The sequence below is a fragment of the Tauraco erythrolophus genome, chromosome 7, assembly GCF_009769465.1.
Source record: "Tauraco erythrolophus isolate bTauEry1 chromosome 7, bTauEry1.pri, whole genome shotgun sequence".
Taxonomy (NCBI): Eukaryota; Metazoa; Chordata; class Aves; order Musophagiformes; family Musophagidae; genus Tauraco; species Tauraco erythrolophus.
The window spans coordinates 18,957,075-18,964,105 of record NC_141471.1 but is presented as its reverse complement, the minus strand read 5'-3'; positions in this window follow the sequence as shown (position 1 = coordinate 18,964,105).

The window sequence follows — 7,031 nt, the reverse complement described above, 5'->3', positions numbered from 1 at the left end:
CTGCCCTAGCCAGAATCATGGGGCTCACATCTCTCAGGAGACTTGTAGTATTGGACGCTATTTTCCAAGGATTGATCAGATGTGTCTGAAATGTATTTTTTGCCTGGTATATGGGGGAAAAAATACCCTCAAAGAGGTTTTAGAATGAAGGAAGCCTGTATTAAGTCATCAATATGGCACTAGTTTGAAGCAAAGGTTTAAAAAAATCTAGGTACGTGTTCAAGAAAAAGTGAAGTGCTGAGCATTTTCAGGCATAAAGGCATCTTAAGCAATTTGTCTTATCTACGTGGCATAAAGCACACGTTTTCATTCTCTTCTCCTAATAAAACCAACAAACGTACTTCTCCTTCAACAAACAGCATATTTTACAGTATATACTAAATCTTTTTACTTTTTTGACCTTCTGAGTAGAGTATGAGCCTTTTATTTCAGTTTGATGCAAAGCATCTCCAGCTCTTTACTCAAGACACCTGCATTTAATCTATGAATAGTCTCAGAAGTTTTTTATACTCTGCAAGAGAAGGCTGCAATCATGCAACTCAGATGTGATTACCAGTCTAAATCACTCACCAGGTCACATTTGCTTTGAAAGCCCATATCTATCATATGGACTCCTGAACCGATTTCAACTTACGATTTAGAACAATGAAGCAAGTCAGGAAAAACTAACTGTGACAAGAACACTCTGTCAACATCCCACACGTACAGAGGTCCTGCAGGCACTTAGTGCATGTCTACATTATTGACTGCAGTATAATAGAAAAATACCCAAAGGAAACTTACATGAGCAACGTTTCGTACCATTAGCAGTCAAGTGATGATAACGCGGAGCTCAGAGAAGGCTCATTTATCTAATGAGAAGCAGTTCCCAATACAAACATAGTTAAGAGGTAATGATGAAAACTGAGGTTTGCATGCCAAAACCCACAAGTATATCCAGAGGTTTCCCAATATAAGTTGGCACTTAATTAACCCAATTACCCAACTTAATGTTCCAGCTCAGCAAAATACTTCAGCGTATTCAGGATACTCTAATGTTACTGAAGTTTACAGAAGTTGGTGTGTGGGAAGTGCTTTGATGAAGAGACAGAAATGAAGCCAAAGGCGATAGACATCATTTTCAGTTGAACAAATTTTCAATTACAACTGGTTGGAAAAACAAGTATTTATTTAATAAAGTTCTGAAGAAAGCTAGTATAAATTCTCATACATTAAATTACCTAAACACTGGAGATGGCTTTTGCCTGCTCCCACTTTTCTCCCCTTCTATCTCCATTCCCCCTACCTTCACTTTCTTATTTTCCTTTCTTTCCTCTACCTTTCCAGTGGATAAATGGCAAAGGAGAAAGTCAGAAAATTGTTTTCATAAAGATGTAGAAACTTTTGAAAATCCTTTTTCCACAATTCTTCTTTTAGAAAAAATGCTGTTTAACCCAAGGATATATATATGTATTTTAACACGACAGGCTTTTACTTTAAGCTTCGGCTAAAGCCAGGCATTAACACCCTTCTAGCAAGGAAATAACATCCAGCCTTTTAAGGCTACTTTCAAGAGATGCCATTTAACAGAATTGCACTAGACTGCCTGGAGAGCAGTTAGTTTCTCTTCTGAGGAGCCTATAAACAAAAGATGCAATTCTACAGGTCTTGACATGCCTGCAGAGCTCCGAGGAAGGACCGAAAAAGAGCTACACAAAAACTGCAGCTGGCCAAGAAACTCTGTTTTAGCAATAACAATTCAATTATCTAATGCAAACAAGTTTCCCAGTCATTTGGCTTTCACACATCCAGAGCCAGACAGTGAAAGACATGTATACAGGTATAGATATAGAGGTGCTAAAGTCCAGCATATTGGCAACATCGCTCTTTTGAGGCCCATTCACAATCTAATTCTGTCAGGTAGCACTAGCACAACAGTATAGGCACTACCACTACAACAGTTAATATATTCTGAGCCTTATTTTACGGGAAACTTTGCAAGGAGAGGAAGGGGCACCAGGCTTGGTCACAGAGCATGCTTCTAGACACGGATGTATGGATGTTGTACAAGTGGACATCAGACCCCTGAAGAGAAACATAAGGTGAATCTGAGAGTCATTGTACGCAACAGTCAAAGATCAGGATGGTTTGAGCTGTTACGGAAAGGGTATAAACCATATCAGCTGCCGAAGGCTAGAAGAGAAGGTTTGGATCCAGCCTAGAGGAGGTTGGTTCTGTTTTCACCAGTATTTCACAAATACTTCTTTCCTCCTTCCTCTGAATTTCATCCCTGGCTAATTTAGGCTAGTTGATGACATCTGTAATCCCCATCTTACAGGAATTATTTATTTCTTTGAGCCTTTCAAATCAGTACAAATGCAATCGGTGAAAAACACACCATGTGAAGTTTCTCTTTTTTGCTTTTAATGGAAAAGGCTGAAATAAATACCAATTTGGTCTCAAACTGTTTTTTTGAGGAATCTATTTCAAAATTACTTCTAAACAGAGGTCATTTGACAGCACCTCTCTTGCATCCAGATCTAATAAACAATAACATCTCCAAAAGAAGAAACAGTTGTATAATTTAAAATAATCGTAAAGAGTCTCTACTGAGAGCACATGAGCTTTACCTTGCACAGACCCTGACAAAAGCATAGCTGTGCTACTGCAAAGGTCTGACCAGGATAAACTCCCACAACACTGTCAAAGCTTCCACACCTGACAGAGAGCCTATGAAGCACCAAGGCAGGACACATTTCTTCTTTTAAACAAATGTATCCTCTTTTTTCTTCTCTGTATTACAAGGGGGGTAGCAATGACCAAGATAAACTGTACTGCTCTTTGGACACAAGTATTTATTAGCGTAGTACCATCAAATGCAATTTTCATCTTCTCAGATCTACTGTTACAACAGTGGGAAGAGAAAAGTAGACTAGATGATTGCTAGAAACATGTACTACTACTGTTCTTGTTTAGTGCCACTTCAGCAAATACAGGTAACTAATTCAGGTAACATCTCTGAAATCACAGCCCCAAAAGAGTTAGTGGTAAAAATTGCAATAGTCAAAATTAGTCTTCCTCAGAACAGAACAAAACCACCAATGAAGCCTTACTGTCATATTTATTTCAGTAAAGTTCTCTGAAAACATATTACAATATAATATTAACAGAGGCAAGTGTCTAAACAGTATTTTTAAAACAAGGTAATATTTCAAATTAAAAAATCTCATAAAAAAGCACCACTTGAAACTAGCATAGTTTTCACAGTGTACTGCAGTCTGCAGAGACCACAGAACAAAGGAAGCATCCACAATATTAAAATAGACTTAACACACTCTGCTCAGTTTTGACTTCATAGAAAGCATAAAAAGTTTGCATAGATAATAAAATATATTCAGGCAAAATCTTTGCATTTGCAAAATGTTTCACAATACAAAACAATGCAGGTTTTTGTAAGCCAAATTCTTTTTCCTCTTGTATGTGCAGCACTACGCAACCCAAACGATTTTCCTCCTGTAATGGTCATGTTTTCTGTAACAACCTTGTTGCTCATTATCTGCATAACATAAATGAAATAACCACCTGCTTTCCTGGATGTATTAACTTCAACTCCTTCTGAACATCTAGATTCTGCCAGCCTCATGATTACTCCATTATTTTATGAATACCTCCACTGGAAACGCTCTGTAGCAGAAAGGATTGGAGAGACTGTCTCCAGCTATTTTAATCATATTCATGAACGTGGTATCAAAAGACATAAAAAAAAAGTTTTTGAATTAATTCCATACTTCACCGTATTATATTGTGCTACTTGTGCTACTAATAGAAATAAACCATACGGAAAAATGAATTTAAAAAGTTCAAAAGTTGTAAATATAATTAATAAGATACACCTGTCAATAAAACATGCAATTTATTACAGCAAATGGGATAAGTGCCATAAAATTAGCATTCATTGTATAACATCTGATTCCTCTTGAACTTTATCTTAATATTTAAGATCACAGTGCACCACTTAATGTTGCACGGTATGAGGCAATATACATCATTTTCATAGATGCAAAGGCTATATACTGTGCCGTTAATTAGACTATCATAAATCCACACAGATTACAACGCACTCCAAATTCATGTTACTATAATCAAGGTCAGAGAATGGCCTGAACTGTGGATTCAGGCTTTTTTTTTTTTTTTTGAAAGGGAGACATGCAAAAGAGGCTTAAATGATCAGCCTTTTCTTACTTGAAATAAGGTTAATCTTGCTGTAAGTTGCAATTAGTACTATGTATTTAATGCGACTTTTTATCTTGTGAGTACCTTACCACAAATGACATTAGTGAAACAGTATTAGATGCATTATCATCACCAGATGGGTGCAAAATACTGCATTTCTGCCACTGTGCATCTAAAAATCTACTTTCCTTCTAAGCGCAATTATGAGCACCCCCCTCCCCCAGAATCCTCAGAGAAGATTTACTACATTGAAGAATTCATACTCTGAAATCTCTCTTAGCTATAAAAACATTTACTTCTACCTCCCTGGTATTTTCTGCATCCTTCAATAATGGTGTATTCAAATGCAAGTACCACCAGCATGTGCATAATACAGGATTTGAGCATCAGTCTCTTCTATATTCAAGCAATTCCACTGATACCACAATGTCACTCAAACAAAACATACTCATACAAATCAAGCCATTAGATTTGCTATATGCTATACATAGGCAAAGGCTTATTACATTCAAGTAACATTGCACTTTGCTAAAGATGTATCAGATTATGTCTAACATCAGATTCTGGTATCTGCTACACAGGTTTAAATCTAGAATGGCTCTTAAGTTGTCACTGTACTGGGGAGCGGCAGCTTTTAACACAACTGCATAGACAGAACAGCAAAGGAAAATCAGGAGTTATGTCTGTGAGAAACTAACTTTCTTCACTTCCTCTAAAACAAAAGCATAAGGATATCATTTCAACGTTGTCTTCAGCTGAAGTCTTACCTTCGAAATACCCAGGTCTCCTCTCTGCAGAGCTCCCCTCATGTCACACGCAGCCTTGTACAGAAATGAGCTACCTGCTTCTGTGAGGAAGAAGCTCTGACTCCTCCTCGCAAAATCACCTCTTTTTAGAGAGGAGTTTGTTCAAGAAGATATGGTGGCCTTGATATCACCTAGGAGTCATTTCACTGGTTTGCCTTACTAAGCAGATGGATATGTCAGAAAAGCTTAACTACTGTGGCATTTCATCTTTATTCAGTCTCAGCAGACCTCCAGAGTGAAGAAATCAGAAAAACTGCTCTGCTCCTAGGTAATGCAGCTCTTCTGTATGTAACAGATACATGTGCTCTCATTCCAGAAGTCTTCCTCTTCCACAACAAAATACCCTCTGTAACAGTAACAGTATCTTACAAGTGTTGAACATCTTTAATATTAGCTTTACTCTAACCTTCCTTATGTCCTTGAGAGAACGAATGAGCCTGGCTACGCAAAGGTACCAAGACCTCTGTCATACACTTTGGGGATGCCAGGATTGAACTTACTGTGATTTGCATGCTTATGCTGGCTTCAGCACAACACCCAGTGAGGCATCTTGTGGTGGACTGCTAGGACTTTGCAGTTGAAACCAAGAAAAACTACTGTTCTCTGAAGCAGGAGAGGAATTTGTCCGAAGCCTGTATAGCTTTGAGTATAAACTTGAAGAAAAAAAGGATGAGGGAAAGACAACCGCAACTGTTAAGGACACAGTTACAAAGCTACAAGTAAAAATACAACCATACAATACAAATGTTGCATTTGGATTCATGCTTCCACAGAAAAATTATAGGAGGAGACTATACAGCAAAATCTGTGTGACAAACTCCAAAACAGGTGAAGAGCACAGGAAAGTACATCTATTTTAGATATACATACTCAGACAGACACCTACATTGAAGTTATATCAGCACAGTATTTCTTCTTTCAGTAAGGTCAATGTAAGGCAGCCTGCGAGTGCCTTATTCATGTCCCTCTTCTCTATTACGTATGTGACATACATACATATGTTCTTTAGGAAGAATAGTCAAAGAAGGCTGGAAAGAGTTGAGCTACATGACAGGCCGTGCCATTTACTACTAACAAAAGAAATGGGAAAGGACAATGAGGCAGTGTTTGTGGAGAAGAAAGGAGAAAATGAGAGAAAATGCTCTGCATAGATTAGAAAAAGAAAGAGTAGTTTGATGGAAGACTTGGAAAAAGACAAAAATCAGTGTCACTGAATACAGCATTTCTTTATAGAATTAACTGAGTGATATAACAAAAATGAAGAAAAAAAAACAACCAACCACAACTTTTAAAATTAAGTACCTGTTCAGAAAAATAAGTACGTTTGTGAACGGTATTCCTTTTTGGTTAAAAAAAATATTTTGTCACTTATAAGAAACTGAATAGAAATTTGTTTAAATTTCCAAAAGTCTCATTTTCAAGACATTCTTTTAATAATTGTTTCTTTTCTCTTGCATACTATTACTTTTTAGAATAGAATTCCTTCCTTCTCATCTTGCAACTTTTCAGTGGCAAAAACTAAAACCCAAAAAGATCCTTCCCAAATTGCTTAAATGTAGATTATTTCTAAATGAAATTAGAAAAGTCATTAGTTCTAATGTTTTTGTTGAGAGCAATTATTATATTTTGTAAAAACAATGTTCCATTTTTAACCCATGTCCACTTCTATAATATAAAGCATGTATACTCCAGTGTCACCATGGTATAATCTCTAGCTTGAGTCATGTTGTCTCCATTTATAGAAAGCACAAAGTTTCAGAAAATGTAGACAAATTAGCCTCAAAGTGCATTTAGTCTTGCTATTAGCCTGCTGCAGTGAAGAAACTTAAAGCAGGTTTCCATTATTTGGCTGTGCAACTGCTTTCAGTTGCAGTACTAAAAGGTATGTATTTACGCTCACCTGCAATTTCTTGTGGTCCAGAAATAACTCATTTTAAGAGATTGCTTTATTAAAAACAAGAGTTTGACTTGAATTCAGAGTTCCTCTGCCCGAAAATGTTAAAAGAAGTAAAA